At 40.2% G+C, this 17,674-nt stretch overlaps 1 long non-coding RNA gene across 9 annotated transcripts; it reads left to right on the top strand.

The window, feature by feature from the left end:
- Positions 1-13,927: 13,927 nt before the first annotated feature.
- On the top strand, positions 13,928-16,633 carry LOC110868398. Of its 9 annotated transcripts, XR_004862545.1 has the most exons (7): positions 13,931-14,174; positions 14,265-14,544; positions 14,669-14,703; positions 14,802-14,988; positions 15,360-15,674; positions 15,780-15,867; positions 16,285-16,633. It is a non-coding gene; the product is annotated as an uncharacterized LOC110868398 (long non-coding RNA). The 9 variants fall into 9 exon arrangements; XR_002552420.2 differs by having other exon boundaries at positions 13,930-14,174; positions 14,802-15,674; XR_004862546.1 differs by having other exon boundaries at positions 13,930-14,174; positions 14,669-14,988; positions 15,412-15,674.
- The last annotated feature ends 1,041 nt before the right edge of the window (positions 16,634-17,674 follow it).

Here is a 17,674-nt window from a genome sequence, read left to right as displayed (position 1 = left end):
GGTACGGGTCGAAACGGTTCAGCTCGAAACGGTTCGGTTCGAAACGGTACGGGTCGAAACGGTTCGCGTCGAAACGGTTCAGCTCGAAACGGTTCGGTTTGAAACGGTTCAGCTAGAAACGGATCGGTTCGAAACGGTTCAGCTCGAAACGGTCCGGTTCGAAACGGTTCAGCTCGAAACGGTTCGCGTCGAAACGGTTCAGCTCGAAACGGTACGGGTCGAAACGGTTCGCGTCGAAACAGTTCAGCTCGAAACGGTTCGGGTCGAAACGGTTCGCGTCGAAACGGCTCGGCTCGAAACGGTTCGGCTCGAAACGGTTCGGGTCGAAACGGTACGGGTCGAAACGGTTCGCGTCGAAACGGCTCAGCTCGAAACAGTTCGGGTTCAAAACGGTTCGCGCCGAAACGGATTTTTTGTATTTTTTTAGAATTTTTTAGAATTTTTATGCTTTTTTAGAATTTTTATTATTTTTTAGAATTTTTTGGAATTTTTTTGATTTTTTGGAATTGGATCAAAATGGCAATTGAAAACATTTAAAATGAAAATCGCCAAAATACCCCTGGTTAAAGATGGAGTTTTTGGATGGAGTTAGTGTATGTGATCAAAATGGCAACAAAAGGGAAAAGTCAGGGACCCAGAGGCAAAAAAAACTATTTGGACTAAAATGGCAAATTTGGACAAAACTGAGGGACTAAAATGGCAATTTACTCTTTAAAATAAAGAAAAAAGGTATTTTAGTTAATCCAAACCTTTCTTCTTCCTTTTCAAAACCCACCATTTTCAAAACACACCATCTTCAACCATTTCTTCACTTTCTATCTCAATAATCACTACATTATAGTGCGATTTTCATCACCAATCAATGATTCAAACACCCGATCAACGTGTTCTTTAGCTTTTTTTGAAGAAAACTCAGTTTAATTTCATACAAAATCTCGTTTTTTCCGGTGATTTTGAAGATAATCACTCGATCCGTTCAATCATTCAAAATTCGTCAATTGTTGAAGAAATCACTTCGATCCATGTACGAAATTATTTAGTTTCATTTTTACGATCTGGGTTTTCGATTTAATCATTGCGTTTTACGATCTTGGCGGGGGTCCGGGAGCAGCGCCCCTGGTAGCGGGGTCCCCCCTGGCGGGGTCCAAGGGGCAGAGCCCCTGGCTGGGGTTGAATTATTGTAATAAAAATGCATCAGAAAAATTAATTTTCTGTAAATTGCCTCTGGAAACTGCATTCGTTAACTGCATTGGTTCAGACAGTTCACAACACAGACAATTCACAGCACAGTCAAAACTATTGTCATGGTTCAATGCGTTTTAGAGAGAACACTTTCTTTGGTGTTTTTAGGCAATTGCGTTTTAGAACTAAAACATTTTTATGTGTTTTCTGGCCATTGCGTTTTAGAAAAACACATTCTTGAAGTGTTTTTGGTGCATTGCGTTTTAGGTAAAACACTTTTTTAGGTGTTTTCAGTCCATTGCGTTTTACAGAGAACACTTTCTTTTGTTTTTTAGGCAATTGCGTTTTAGAATGAGTCATTTTTAAGTGTTTTCTGGCCATTGCGTTTTACAAATAAGACATTTTTTTGGTGTTTTTGGTGCATTGCGTTTTAGGTAAAACACTTTTTTATGTGTTTTCAGTCCATTGCGTTTTAGAAAACAAACATTTTAAGTGTTTTCTGGCTATTGCGTTTTAGAAATAAGACATTTGTATGTGTTTTTGGTGCATTGCGTTTTAGGTAAAACACATTTTTATGTGTTTTTAGTCCATTGCGTTTTAGAAAGTAAATTTTCTTTTGAGTTTTTAGGTTATTGTGTTTTAGAAATAAGACATTTCTTTGTGTTTTCTGGCCATTGCGTTTTACAAATAAGACATTTCTTTGTGTTTTTTGTGCATTGCGTTTTAGAAAAATATCATTTTTTAGGTTTTTTTTTCATTGCGTTTTACGTAACTGGGGGTTTTTCTATTGCGTTTTACGCAACTGGGGTTTTAAATTTTTTTTTTTGAAAATATAGCAATAGTATATTCGTTTTAAAGAGTAAAAAACGCTCGTTTTTTTTTGTGCAATTTTTATAAAAAAATAATGTCGTATGAAAGAGTTATTAACGTTTAAAAAATGGGGGAATTGGAGGAGAGAGAAACTATTGCCTTGCATTGACATACCCCTAAACAAACTCACGCGCCTCTTTTCTTCCCTTCAATTTCCATCATTTAATCTTAGTCCTTGATTAACTAAATGGATGGTCAAGATCACTTCCTAGCCTTCCTAGCCAAATAAACTTCCTATTGTATCTCCACCCTTATTTTTATTTACTTTTTCAAAACTTTATGAACATAAGATATAAATATATTAGTATGTCGAAATTTCATGTTATGTTCGTAAGCTTGAGAAATTACGGATGTTTTTTTTACTTGATTGTCAAGCTATGGTTGCTAGCATGGATGTATTTTTTAAAAGAGTAAACTGCAATTTTACCCCCTGGGGTTTGGGGTGATTGGCACCCTTACCCCCCTCTAACGAAATAATTGCAATTTTACCCCTCCAACGTTTGCTGTTATGTCGCAACCTTACCCCTGTGACAACCCTCACCAAACCAGGTACCCGTACGACTTAATTAATATTTAATTACTGCTGATTACTGTGCTTGCTTGAAATTATGGATAAACTGCTACCTGAATACTGATACATGTACATACTTGCATCATACTTTATTTGCTGTGACTCTATTATTTACATACAGAACTTTAGTGACAACCTTGATGCACCAAAAGCACAGTAGCACAATGAACGGATAACCCATTAAACATGCTGACATAGCCAGCACCAGGCATGTACTGCCTCTAAGGCCTGTATGAGCCAGAGATAGTTTGCTACACTAGTAGAGAGTGTAGGGAAATGAGGGTTGTAGAACTGTGTCACTAGGTGATAATTATAGTGACCGGATGTGCCTAAAACGTACTTTATGTACAAAATTCTGCACTTTAAATAAAAATTCAGCATTTAGCTAACTAGTAAAGTGCTAAATCATGAGAAAAATATTACTAGATATTATCCAAAGTGTCGGGAATAAATTGTGTCACTAAAAATAATAATAACGACACTTTAAATGCTTGTTAAGCACTTTAACGGATCACTATCTAACCGAACAACCGGACTTAACCTGGAACATAAAAATATTGTCATCAACATTATTTTTCTTTTGCTGAGCTAGTTAGGGTCCCCGAACACCCTAACACCCGCTATAACTTACAACACACTTGTAACCGGTTTAACCTCCTAATACTAACTAACTAATACTTGTACATTTAGTTGGAATTGAACCAAAAAGCCCTCCCCATAGTAACCGAACTCGGTTAGCAAGGGGACACAATTTGTCCTTAAATGATTAATTTAATCAATATGTCATGTATCTAGATGACATAAATCCCATTGGTTAATAACAATGGATGGTTTATAAATAATCCTTTAGGATAATTATCACCTTCACACACACACCACTTAGAAAATCAATTCCTTTCCCTCTCTTTGACACTCACGGCCGAGACCAAGAAGCATCACCCACTCACCTTCCAACTTTCATACAAGCCATTCTATACATCTACAAGTGTGAGGGATCGCGTACGAGGAAGCCCGGTGCTCACGGATTGCAAGGGACCTCACTACGTTGCTTTTAACCACTCGTTTTTCGACTAGTTTCTTCTCTAGCCTCGAGCTAGTAGTAAGTGACTCCAAACGCCTTCTTGATCTATTTTAAAGTGGTTGATAAAATATTTAACGGGCAAAAATCATAAACACTAGAGATCAAGTTTAAAGTCTACAAAAAAAAATTAATAAACAAAGTGGTTAATAAGTAAATAATAGTGTAAAACTTAAAAATCTAGTTTTATTATGATTATTTATTGTTGTTGATTGCTAGTATGGGAATGGATCGTCATCAAACCCCGCTAGATCATGTTCACAAAACATGAACTAGCCTTATGTTTAGTCGTAAAGTTTCTAGATGACGAACCCTTTCCAACATAAACATGAACTTATGTAAAAACAATTTTTCTTATGAAATGGAGTTCTAAACTAGTAGATCTAAAGATCTACAAGTGGTATTTTCGAAGAACCAAGTGTAAAATGAAATCATGTTTTAAACCCGGATATTTCTTGAAACAAAGGCATTTTTGTGAACCAAAAAGTGTGTAGACACTTGTGTAACGAAATGATTTATCAAAGAAATATTTTTGTGATTTTGACCAAGAAGTTGTAAAGATACATCTTCTTTAAAAACTAGATTTTCAAGAAACCGATTTCATTTTTAAGGATAAAAAGATCTACTAAAAATAATAGGAGGTTACTACATACTTTTACACAACCACAAGTTCATGTATTTTTGCTATTTATATCTATTTTGACTAGTTTAATGTTGAAATATTGTTCGTTAATGTTGGGAACATTGTTGATTTGAATTCTTAAAAGAAAATGATACGCTTGAAAGCGTGGCCACCTCCAGTTACAGGGGAAACTCTGGCGAAATTTTTCCAAAAATCTAACACTTGGAAATATTTTTATCACAAGTGTTATGAATATAATTTTTAACTTATTTTTCCCAAATAAATTTCGCCATGATTTTATTATAAAACAACCAAGTGTCGGAGGTGGAAATTTTATAAATACAACTTGCTAAAATATATATATTTAGAATATATATTTTCATAACAACACTTGTGTAAATTTTTGTGATTATTTTGTGAACTACGTAAATATTATTTTTAGGGTAAAAATAATATTACTAAAGGTTAACGGCTCCAAAATTATACGAACGCCTTCACAATAAATATTTAAGTTACACCGGTATTATTAGTACCACCCGGACTTCACAACGTAACTTACGTATTTTCAGAAAATACTCATGAGTGTGTATTTCGTTAGAAGTATTATTTTGGGTAAAAACTATATGGAATAAAATATAATATTTTTGGGAAAAATATTTATATTTTGGAGATAGAATTTAAATATGTTTTAAGTGAGACTTAATAATATATTTTGGTTTTACAAGAAAATGCACGTGTATCAAAACCCCCATCCTTGGGAAGGAATATATTTATCAAATAATTACGAAGTGTAAACACGAAATAGTTGCCTAACTATTTCCCAAAGACATTAAACCTTAAACTAAGGCACGGCCGTCCGTCTAATAGAATTAGTACATGTAGGTCGTTGCACAGCTGCTTGACTTGGAGTATTACTTGGTAGAGACGCACCGCTGTGAGTTCATGTCCCCCTTTTCTCTTAACTGTTTTCAGTTTTCTAAACTGCGGGGGTGAAATACATGTTACTATGATTACAAGTACTTTTTACATGGTATGGATAACGTAAGGAGGGTTATTACCTAGATCATGTGAATGGGTAGGCTATTATCGTAAGACCATTAATCCTTGTATAAGGACCGAGAGGCATGAGTGATAGATCTATCGGGTGTTGCGAGCCCCACGCATGAGCCAGCGTGTGGCTGCATGTGGTGACTATGTCGTTCCGCCGGAAGGACCGGTATGAAATTCGCGTTACAGGTTTGAGTGCTTCCTAGGCCATTTCACTTATTAATGTATTAGCTACACATTAATTGATCTCTTTTTCCTTATTGCTACATACCAGGAATTTTCATACATACAGACATTTTACAAAGGTTTTACTTACTCACTACACATGAACTCGCTCAACATTATTGTTGATTTTTCGACTTACATGTATTTCAGGGAATTAAAGGATCTGGCACGGTATGGCACGTTTTCCCGCTGCACTAGTACGAGGTCATCCGGGTTTAGGGAATGTGACTCTTTCCTGGACAAGTCACAGTCCTTAAACTGTGTATATGTTTATGTTTGCTAAACAATGTTTATGTCGTTAGGGTGTGTTTCCGTTGATACAATGTTATTGTATTTGGTTTTAAAACTTAAATGAATGGATGATCTTGCATGGTTTTTATTCATATAGCTTTGTTATGGTTAAGCTATGGTATTAGAAGTCACACCAAATTAACCACGCTTCCGCAAAGCCAGGGTGTGACAGCTTGGTATCAGAGCTCTGTTCATAGCGAACTAGGATTCCTTCTCGAGTCTAGACTATGATCACTAGGGCTCCCACGAAAACATTTTTACACTGCATACCACTTAAGTCCAGATCCAAAACGTTTTTACAAACAAATGTGAGCACATTTTATTCAATAGTTATAGGCTCAGTCTGGGAGGCTGAGGCTCGGTCTGGGAGGCCGAGGCTCGGTCTGGGAGGCCGAGGCTCGGTCTGGGAGGCCGAGGTAGTTGTCTAGTGGGACTAGGAAGAGCAGTCTGGGAGGCTGGGAGGCTAGTGGGACTAGGAAGAGCAGTCTAGGAGGCTGGGAGGCTAGTGGGACTAAGAAGATCAGTCTGGGAGGCTGGGAGGCTAGTGGGACTAGGAGAACTATTTGATTGCTTATTGTTGACTAATATGTATATATGTGTGTTTGCGTTACAAACGTCATGCCTTCATCATGTACAAGAAAGATGGACACTACGAATCCCATGGCCATAGTATCAGACGACATATTTCATCGGAGCACGAGGTGTACATTTCCGATACTACCGGCTCAGACGATGATGACTTTTAGCCCTTTTGCGCTTCCTGATGTCGTAGCAGAGCTTACTGATGGCCATCTTGTTGGGAATTTGCCACTCGCGGTGATCCCTGCTCCTGTGCCCCTTGCCGCTTATCCCGTTGTTGATATGCCCCCCGACGTGGCCTCTGACTACGATAACGATCTACTAGAAGAGGACCCATTCGAGGGCGAGGCCCTATTGCTGCTGGTATTAGCCTACTGCTTGCGGACGCTCCTGCAGGGGAAACTCATGCCCATTCCCCTGTCCCAGACTCATTTGAGTTCCTGACATCCGCATTTTCGCATATACAGGGAGTGCAGCACCATTCACACAACGCCGACCCTAATACGGCATCATCGGCTGCACCGGTTCCCGCACACAGCTTTGAGTTTGATCACAGTATTGAGGGTGATCCTGTTCTCCCATCTGGTTTTGATCCAGACCATGACCTTGAGTTCATACACTTAGACCAGCCCTTGGAGGATCCTGTAACCCCCTGTGATGGTGGATCCAGCTGTTTTTGAGATGGAGTTTGTTGATCTGGAGCCAGCCGTGGCCCCTGAGCCAGGCGTTGCTCCTAACACCGCATTGGAGCATGACCCTGTTCATGCCGATGCACCTGCTGTTGCTCCTTGATTGATCATCTGCTTGGACGAGAGAAAATTTGGGGTAACTATGCAAGACAATTCATTATTACGGGGGCCCACGTAATAACAACTTGTAGTGCACAGAAATCCTGGTGGACTCTGCGGGTCAAGCTAATGAAAACCAATGTGGCAAGAAATAACTCGAACACGAATGACCAAGGCAATGAAGCCTCGATTTCATTCTATTTCAAGCAACAAGCCAAATTGGCAAGCCTATGTGAAGGCTCAGAAATTTATTTCCCCACCCATGCATTGAGTATATTTACGTGTAAAATTAGGTGAGTACATGATGGCTTATGGTGCTATGTATCTCATAGACAATTGGAAAGTTGTCTAACCCACTTCATGCCATTTCGGCAGAAGAGAATGCCACCCAGGCGTGACACAAACACCAGTATGTTGCCAAGGATAGAAGCTGAGCTGCGAAAACGCAACTCACAGGCAATTGCTTGACATGAAGCACTCCGCTCTAAGCACAGCAATGGCACTACTGGGAATAAACCCCCCCTCCCTAACTGACCGCACCGCTTGCTACATTCTTCTCTACGACGCTCGATAAGCCAATTTGATGGTCCCTATAAACGCACTATGCTAGCTATAAACCCTTACCATTCCTCGCATTATGAAAAACACGCACAGGATAAGTTACTCCTATAACATCGATTGCAGTTGAAGATATGAGTCGCGGAACGTTGAAGCTTGAGCTGACACCACAAAGGGCAACTTCAAATACAAAACATTGCATAACCGAAGACATGAGTTAAGTGTCTACATCACAAGACAGCATATTGTCTGAAGACTTTAAGTAAAACACCACGTCCTCCACCAGCATGCTTTGATCCGCCACGTACATCAGGATCCCTTTTGTGCTCTTGACCTCTGATATTTCACCGTCCCCAGAATTTTTGATGCTCGTTCCTTTTACCATTAAGCGGCAAATCAGTTGACTACTTCGAGGAATATACAGGCTCACGGAGGAATTCAAGCATGTCGACAGTTTACTTTTCTTTCCTCCCCCACCTTAGTCACCAGAAATGTTGGTGTCTGGATAACGCAGATTGCTTTACGATTGGGAAGAGACCCCAAGATTGTGGAGATTTGTGAGGACCACTTCTGACCACGTAATTGTGATGCACTGATATACTTATTGGACAGGGGTAGGGTGACCCTATGTCCCTTCTGATGTGATGCATTTTGGTAAGACACAGTGATGGTGGCCGGAGGATAATGAAAGCCCGATCATCTTTAAACATGCGACAATACTTATGACTAATGACTGACGAAAAATATCGTCGCTATGCTCTCACTAAGCACGTTGATGATTTACATATCTGTGCTATAACTATAATACCACATGTTTACTTGCTACGTTCCTATTTGCAAGTTGTGCTATAACCGTGATGATATGTGATTAATTGTTAAACAACTGCGTATTTACGTAAATGTAATATACCTCTGAGGTCTTATTCGTTAAATAGAGACTTATGTGCTCGTGTCCTTACTAAGACCCGACCTAACCGACTTCCTTCTAGGAAGATGTCGACTCGAGGGAACACCGATACCAACAACCCTTTGCCGACGACAGAGGCGGAATTTCAAGAACGCCTCTTACAGTTCATCGCACAGTACGAGGCCTCTCGCCCCGGAAACAAACCACCCAACGGCTGCACCTACAAGCAGTTCTTAGGCTGCCAGCCCCTACATTTCGACGGCACTGGGGGTGCCGTAGCCTTCGTGCGCTGGGTTGAGAAGACGGACACTGTTTTGCGTGCGAGCAAATGCGCCCCAGAGGATCAGGTCACGTACATTTCCGGGCTGTTCCGAGATGGGGCTCTGTCATGGTGGAAACTACAGGTTTAGACAATGGGCGAGGCTGTTGCGTATGCCTTATCATGGGGCGAGCTAAAAGAGCTAATGTATAACAAGTACTGTTCGAGAACAGAAAGCCAGAAGGTGGAGACTGAGTTCTGGAACTTGAAGATGGAAGGTCCAAAAATAGCTGAGTATGTGGAGAAGTTCCAAGTCCTGTCGCGTATTGTTCCTTACATGGTAGATCCGGAGTTTAAGAGGATTGAGCGTTTCATTTGGGGATTGGCACCCCAAATCATGAGCATGGTGACGACATCAAAGCCTGCAACGATCACTGAGGCCATCAATCTAAGTGTAGCCTTGACTGAAGAGGCAATCAGGATGAACAAATTTTCAACCCCTGAGGGGAAGAAGGAAACTCATGTAGAGTCATCTGGGGACAACAAGAGAAAGTTGGCAAATTTCAAACAGGGTACCCAGTCGAGTAGCAACAACAAGGCCAAAAAGAGAAAAGAGTACATGGGTAAGCTACCTAAATGCGACAGGTGCCGACGTCATCATACCGGGCGATGTAAAAATGGGAAATGTGACAACTGTGGCAAAGTGGGACACAACAGGGAAACGTGTTGGCGTGAGACGAAGCGTGGAAAGAAAGGAAAAGGAAAAGATAAGGGATGTTACAACTGCGGGGATATGAGGCACTATAGGAAAGATTGCCCAAAGGAGATTAGACAAAATTATGGGAAAGAAGCCTAACACCGAGCTAAGGAAGCACGCCAGGAATCCAAGCATGGATATCGGTACGTCCCATATTACTCAACGCTATGCATCCGTTTTATTTGATACTGGTGCCGATTATAGCTTCGTATCATTAGAGTTTAAGAATATGCTTGGGTTAGCCGCTAGTAGGTTAGATATTCCGTACTCAATTAAATTGGTTGATGGAAAGATAGTAGAAGCCAACGAAGTTATCAGAGGTTTTGTGATCGAATTGGGAGCGCGTGAGTCTGTTTTGGATCTACTACCCGTCCAGTTGGGAAGCTTCGACGTGGTAGTGGGGATGGATTGGTTATCGAGCAACAAGGCAGAAATTGTTTGCCACGAAAAGGTCGTTCGTATCCCAACCGATGATGGTGAGACCATTGTGGTTCATGGAGAGAAGCGTGAGACGCCTTTGAGAATTATCAGCTGCTTGAAAGCGCGTAAGTGTTTGCAGAAGGGATGTGCTGCCTTCCTGGCACACATTGTGGATAAGAAGGCTGCTGAGCCGAGGATCAAAGACATCCCTGTCGTGAGGGAATACCCAGAAGTCTTCCCAGAAGACTTGCCTGGACTGCCGCCTCAGAGGCAAGTAGAGTTCCGCATTAACTTAGTTCCAGACGCCGCGCCTGTGGCTAAGGCACCCTATAAACTTGCTCCGTCTGAGATGCAGGAACTGTCGACACAACTTCAAGAGTTGTTAGACAAGGGATTTATCCAACCAAGCTTCTCGCCTTGGGGAGCTCCAGTTTTGTTTGTCAAGAGGAAGGACGGTAGTCTCCGTATGTGTATTGACTACCAGGGGTTGAGCAAGCTGACGATCAAGAATAGGTACCCTCTGCCAAGGATCGATGATCTGTTCGACCAACTGCAAAGTTCAAGCTTTTATTCAAAGATCGATCTTCGATCTGCAGTGAGCACGAACAGCATTTAAGAGTCATTTTGGAACTGCTGAAGAAGGAACAGCTGTATGCCAAGTTCTCTAAGTGCGAGTTTTGGCTACGAGAAGTACAGTTCCTTGGACACGTGGTGAATGGAGATGGAATTCATGTTGATCCCACAAAGATCGAAGCGATCAAGAATTGGGAAACGCCAAAGACGCCAACCGAGATTCAGCAATTCTCGGGCTTGGCTGGCTACTATCGGAGATTCATTGAGGATTTTTCAAAACCGCTCAACCATTGATGCTCCTCACGCAGAAAGATAAGAAGTTTGATTGGGGAATCAAACAGGAAGAAGCATTCCAGCTATTGAAAGATAAGCTTTGTAATGCGCCGATCTTAGCACTACCGGAAGGTACAGAAAATTTTGTGGTATATTGCGACGCTTCGCGCCAAGGATTGGGTTGCGTGTTGATGTAACGCGAGAAAGTTATAGCTTACGCATCGCGTCAGCTGGAAGTGCATGAAAAGAACTATACCACGCATGATTTGGAACTCGGCGCAGTGGTATTTGCCTTAAAGATCTGGAGACACTACCTATATGGTACAAAGTGTACAATCTTCCCAGATCATAAGAGCCTGCGGCACATATTCAACCAGAAGGAGCTGAATATGAGACAAAGACGATGGGTTGAGTTGTTAAACGACTACGACTGCGAAATTAAGTATCATCCAGGGAAGGCGAATGTGGTCGCCGATGCCCTAAGTCGGAAAGAGAGGATCAAGCCCATAAGGGTTAGGGCTATAGAAATGATTATCCAAACCGATCTTTCTCTGCGCATTCGTGCCGCGCAGAAAGAAGCTCTTAAGGAAGGAAACCTTGAGAAGGAATATCTCCGTGGGATGGAGAAGCAGCTAGTGTCAAACGAGGAAGGAACGTTATGTTTCATGAAAAGGATTTGGGTTCCTTTGTTCGGTGATTTGAGAAAAGTTATTTTTGATGAAGCACACAAATCACGGTACTCTATCCATCCAGGAGTGGATAAGATGTACCAAGATCTTAAAGATTATTACTGGTGGCCTAGGATGAAAGGCGACACTGTTGTTTATGTGATCAAGTGTTTAACGTGCGCTAAGGTTAAAGCGGAATACCAGAAGCCTTCAGGACTTCTGCAACAGCCTGAGATTCCCAATTGGAAATGGGAATAATCTCAATGGATTTTATAACGAAGTTGCCTAGAACGCCAATAGGTCATGACACTATTTGGGTAATAGTGGACCGATTAACGAAATCAGCACACTTCTTACCTATCAGAGAAAAGGATAATACGAGCAAATTAGCTGAAGTTTACATGAGAGAAATCGTTACGCGCCATGGAGTACCTCTCTCAATCATCTCGGATAGAGAAGGAAGGTTCGTATCAAGGATTTGGCAATCCTTCCAAGAAGCTTTTGGCTCACAATTGAATCTGAGCACTGCATTTCACCCACAGACCGACGGGCAAAGCGAACGGACGATACAGACTTTGGAAGATATGCTGAGAGCATGTGTTATGGATTTGGGCGGTAGCTGGGATAAACACTTGCCATTGGTCGAATTTTCATACAACAACAGCTACCACACCAGTATTGGTGCCGCGCCATTCGAAGCTCTATATGGACGCAAGTGCAGGTCACCGCTTTGTTGGTCTGATGCAGGTGATAAACAATTGGTTGGTCCTGATGTGGTCCAGGAAACCACAGATAAGATTGCACAGATCCGAGATCGCATCAAGGCGGCTCGTGATCGTCAGAAATGCTACGCGGACCGAAGAAGGAAACCTCTAGAGTTAGAGGTAGGAGATATGGTTTTGTTGAAAGTATCACCCTGGAAGGGTGTGGCATGCTTCGGGAAGCGTGGAAAGTTGAATCCGCGGTATATTGGTCCGTTCAGAATTTTGGAAAGAATTGGGTTAGTAGCGTACAAGTTGGACTTACCTGCTGAACTGAACAGTGTTCACGATACATTTCATGTATCCAAGAAAAGTCCAACTCAAGATACCGTTGTCATTCCCACCAACGAGATCCATATTGACGACACGCTCCATTTTGTTGAAGAACCTGTTGAGGTTACAGACTGGAAGGTGAACAAAACCCGCCGAAGTAGTGTCAAGCTCGTCAAGGTTCGTTGGAATGCCAGACATGGTCCTGAATACACCTGGGAGCGTGAGGACCGAATGAGAGAGAAATACCCCCACTTATTTCCCAAGAACCCTGCATCTAGAAGTAGAACTTAAAATTTCGGGACGAAATTTTTCTAACGGGGGGAGAATGTGACAACCCTCACCAAACCAGGTACCCGTACGACTTAATTAATATTTAATTACTGCTGATTACTGTGCTTGCTTGAAATTATGGATAAACTGCTACCTGAATACTGATACATGTACATACTTGCATCATACTTTATTTGTTGTGACTCTATTATTTACATACAGAACTTTAGTGACAACCTTGATGCACCAAAAGCACAGTAGCACAATGAACGGATAACCCATTAAACATGCTGACATAGCCAGCACCAGGCATGTACTGCCTCTAAGGCCTGTATGAGCCAGAGATAGTTTGCTACACTAGTAGAGAGTGTAGGGAAATGAGGGTTGTAGAACTGTGTCACTAGGTGATAATTATAGTGACCGGATGTGCCTAAAACGTACTTTATGTACAAAATTCTGCACTTTAAATAAAAATTCAGCATTTAGCTAACTAGTAAAGTGCTAAATCATGAGAAAAATATTACTAGATATTATCCAAAGTGTCGGGAATAAATTGTGTCACTAAAAATAATAATAACGACACTTTAAATGCTTGTTAAGCACTTTAACGGATCACTATCCAACCGAACAACCGGACTTAACCTGGAACATAAAAATATTGTCATTAACATTATTTTTCTTTTGCTGAGCAAGTTAGGGTCCCCGAACACCCTAACACCCGCTATAACTTACAACACACTTGTAACCGGTTTAACCTCCTAATACTAACTAACTAATACTTGTACATTTAGTTGGAATTGAACCAAAAAGCCCTCCCCATAGTAACCGAACTCGGTTAGCAAGGGGACACAATTTGTCCTTAAATGATTAATTTAATCAATATGTCATGTATCTAGATGACATAAATCCCATCTATATATGATAAAAAGAAAAGTGGTAAAGAAGGAATTTAACAGCATCATCAAAACACGTGTCACCTCCTTTTCCTTGCCACCGTACATTATCAATTCATCTTCATCACATCTCATTTTAACATTGCAGGGAGAAAACCATCAAATTAGAGTCAACCGGAGCAACTTGCGGAAAACGACGGTGGTACCGGGGTTTGCGGTCACCGCAGCGGTGATCAACAGTCGTACTCAAGTGTTGGCTAGGGTTTCGGTTGCCGTTTCAGGCAGAAACCGATGGTGACGGCGGTTAGGGTATCACCACATGCGTTTCTTTTTTTCCGGTGTGAGCACACGTGCTCGCCATTCAACACCTCATCTCATCCCATCTGCTTCTTGATTCAGATTAAGAGAGACTAGCAGGAGAGAAAGATAACTGTTCTGGAAATCGAAACTTGGTTAAGCTACAAATTTATTGAGATTAAGAGAGACTAGCAGGAAAAAAAGAAGGGCCGGTTTCCTCACAATGGTCACCGGTCACCGATCTTCGGTCGGATTTCGATTTATGCAACCATTGTGGCTGAGTTAGGGTTGGCGGTGAACATTGACCACAATCATGGCTGAATTAGGGTTCTTCTATATTCCTGCCAGAAGCTAGGGTTTCGATGCTTTTCCTGCGACACAGGTAAGTTCTATGGTCTTTATGGTTGCATTTTGTTTGTATTTTACCATTCCAATCAAATCCCTTTCCTGCAACTAATTCATTGTATATATTTATTTTTCTTGGTGTCGATCTTTATGAGTACCAGTGGATAAATAGAGTTTTCAACATTCAAGGATCAAGGTAAATTATGTATTAAAAATGTTAATTTATTACTTGTAGAAATGTAAATTCAAAACCATAACTTTATTTGGATTGATGATGTCAACGATGGCTGCTAGCGGCTGAATGAGACACTCAGGCAAGCTTTGCAACGGCTTTACATGACCCGGGCCTCTTATAGAGATGCACTCATACAAGGTTATCAAGAAGGCATTCAACAAGTGATGGAGAAAAAGGATAATTTGATTTGAGCTTGAACAGAACCATGAAGATGACCAACAATGTTGTAGCCAAATCAAGCTACGTGTAATATTCCAGAACAAAACTACAGTATAATCTAACAGCCAAGAACATAGCTGTTATATGTTTTCAGTGATAGCCCTATATTCATGCAACACCAAATCAGATTAACAATCTTGCATACTTTACATATAACTTAATATTTATGCTCATTAATTAAAGTAACAAATATTTACATCAATTATGAAATTAATATTTAACTAGGGGTGGGCAATTGTGCGTCGGGTCGAAACTGGACCAGATGGCTTAGGACTGAACTGGATAAATATAGGGTGGGTGGGTCTTAGGCTGGTCAGGTAGTTTGATCCCAGGTTTGGTTAGACTGAACCCATTTTTTTTGCTGAGCCAATAATCTTTGCTTTTGAATTGATTTGTAGGACAAGGTTTATTTCCATTGTTCCATAAAAGTCAACTTGATCAATCTTTCAGGTGCACACTACCAAACTCCACAGATGAAGAAAGTGACGAACTCTCAAACCACTGATCATATGAACAGAGATAACAATTAGCCACTTAATTTGTTTGTTTGTTTGTTCGCTTGAGTGGTTAATTAGTGTATAAAAAGAAGCGATAACGGATTTGATTTTTATAGGTCCTGGTTGTTCGTTGGTTATAGAAAGGGCGTTTATGAAGCACCCTCCGTTTAAACAAAGTGGTAGGTTGTGGTGGAGATTGATTATAGCTAGAATAAGGTACACAAAATTCCTAGATCTCTTCTTTTTTATTGAGATTTTTATATATTTTTTAAATTAAGCTTGCTATTTTGTTGACTGTGGGCCTATTTATTGTTGCGTTAGGCTATGACATTGACTTTTGGGACATCAAAGATTAGGGTTCATGAAAACCTATATGCCAGAGCAACTGGCATATCGAATTGAGGCACAGGTATTATAAGTTTTTTGAGGTGGTTTGTTGGGGTTTATATGATTTAATTGCTAAATTTGGATACTATATGGTCTATTGCTGCAGTTTTGTTATCATATACTGTGAAGTTTTCACTTTTAGTCTTTTTTAGCTTTTGATCTTACCAGAAATCTATATTGTAAAGATAAAAAAAAATTCCTATATCCTGTTGTGTTATTGCTGCAGTTTTATGGTAGGTAGATAAGAAGATAAATGGTCAAAACTGGGATAAAAAATAAATTCAAATATAGACATTGTTCAAAATATTGAATTTTATGGACATGTATTAAGAGCCTGACAAATATATACTCAAAATGTTTATTCATGTGTTATTCCAAGGATTATTAAGTTTGTGATTATTTTTAAAAATTACATGTTAATTTTGATTGGTAAACATAGTATTAGTGGGGAAAGGAATGATGGAATCAAGAGAACTGACGGAGATTAAAGGCGAAGCGTACAGGTGGTAGAAGAGGTCAAAGGCGAAGCGTACAGGTGGTAGAGGAGATTAAAGGAGAAGCGTATAGGTGGGCGAAGGGTTGAAGTCAAGTTCTGGGTCTGAACCAAGAGAATTGGAGCAATTTCACCAAAGTGCGCTTTGGCTAATACACATGGGTTTCTTTTTTTTGTACTATTTGGCTCCGTCTTTCGTTGTTTTGGTGTACTGCTCTCCTTAGCAGCTTGCTAAGGCTCGGTTGTTGTTTCCTGTGGTAATAAAGTGATTCTTTTGGCTGGCTAAATAAAAAAATGAATGATGGAAAGAAAAGCATAGGTAGAAAAGTACATGATGGGTGTCATAGTTAATAGGTACGGATAATTTAATTTAAATTGAATTGAAGGAAAATGTGGGTTGGGATTGGAGGTTGCAACATTTTAAGGAAAACACAAACGCCTCTAACGCAACGCGCTACATCGAAAACACTAGTTGGTTAATAACAATGGATGGTTTATAAATAATCCTTTAGGATAATTATCACCTTCACACACACACCACTTAGAAAATCAATTCCTTTCCCTCTCTTTGACACTCACGGCCGAGACCAAGAAGCATCACCCACTCACCTTCCAACTTTCATACAAGCCATTCTATACATCTACAAGTGTGAGGGATCGCGTACGAGGAAGCCCGGTGCTCACGGATTGCAAGGGACCTCACTACGTTGCTTTTAACCACTCGTTTTTCGACTAGTTTCTTCCCTAGCCTCGAGCTAGTAGTAAGTGACTCCAAACGCCTTCTTGATCTATTTTAAAATGGTTGATAAAATATTTAACGGGCAAAACTCATAAACACTAGAGATCAAGTTTAAAGTCTACAAAAAAAAATTAATAAACAAAGTGGTTAATAAGTAATAATAGTGTAAAACTTAAAAATCTAGTTTTATTATGATTATTTATTGTTGTTGATTGCTAGTATGGGAATGGATCGTCATCAAACCCCGCTAGATCATGTTCACAAAACATGAACTAGCCTTATGTTTAGTCGTAAAGTTTCTAGATGACGAACCCTTTCCAACATAAACATGAACTTATGTAAAAACAATTTTTCTTATGAAATGGAGTTCTAAACTAGTAGATCTAAAGATCTACAAGTGGTATTTTCGAAGAACCAAGTGTAAAATGAAATCATGTTTTAAACCCGGATATTTCTTGAAACAAAGGCATTTTTGTGAACCAAAAAGTGTGTAGACACTTGTGTAACGAAATGATTTATCAAAGAAATATTTTTGTGATTTTGACCAAGAAGTTGTAAAGATACATCTTCTTTAAAAACTAGATTTTCAAGAAACCG

The sequence above is a fragment of the Helianthus annuus genome, chromosome 7 (genome assembly GCF_002127325.2).
Source record: "Helianthus annuus cultivar XRQ/B chromosome 7, HanXRQr2.0-SUNRISE, whole genome shotgun sequence".
Taxonomy (NCBI): Eukaryota; Viridiplantae; Streptophyta; class Magnoliopsida; order Asterales; family Asteraceae; genus Helianthus; species Helianthus annuus.
Note: the sequence above shows the minus strand (reverse complement) of the source record. Positions and strands in the feature narration are given on the sequence as shown.